Source organism: Sinocyclocheilus anshuiensis, unplaced genomic scaffold (genome assembly GCF_001515605.1).
Source record: "Sinocyclocheilus anshuiensis isolate Anshui unplaced genomic scaffold, SAMN03320099.WGS_v1.1 scaffold74, whole genome shotgun sequence".
Lineage (NCBI taxonomy): Eukaryota > Metazoa > Chordata > Actinopteri > Cypriniformes > Cyprinidae > Sinocyclocheilus > Sinocyclocheilus anshuiensis.
The window spans coordinates 178,909-179,355 of record NW_015546044.1 but is presented as its reverse complement, the minus strand read 5'-3'; the positions used below and the strand labels follow the sequence as shown (position 1 = coordinate 179,355).

The window sequence follows — 447 nt, the reverse complement described above, 5'->3', positions numbered from 1 at the left end:
TGTTAAAGTGCCCCTATTATGCCATTTTTACGGTTCCTAATATTGTTTTGGGAGTCTCCTACAATATGATTACATGCATGCAAGGTCAAAAAACGCTTTCGTTTTTCTCAAAATATGCATTTAATATTACCTCATTTTCCAGCGATTCTCAAACGATTCGTTTGAAGCATTTAAAAGATTCAGTCTCTCTAAACCCCTCCTTTCCGTGAGTCTACTCTGCTCTGCTCTGCTCAGAGGGCCTAGTCTGTTATGATTGGTCTACGGCGTACAGCGCGTGTCGGAAGCGATACGCCTTTTTCAATAGTTCTGTATTTTGAACGCTCTATAGAAAATATAAACATCTATTATTTATCATACTTACAGGTTGTGATTCAGTGGAGCAGCTGGTCCAAATAAATAGGATACTGATCCATCTTTCAACAGCAAGCGTTTTGTGAATCCCGCGTT

At 39.4% G+C, this 447-nt stretch overlaps 1 protein-coding gene across 1 annotated transcript in view; it reads left to right on the top strand.

Moving 5' to 3' along the window:
- The window catches only part of LOC107698986 (CUB and sushi domain-containing protein 1-like), a 320,519-nt gene that overhangs the window by 309,667 nt on the left and 10,405 nt on the right, over positions 1-447 (top strand). The window lies entirely within an intron of this gene.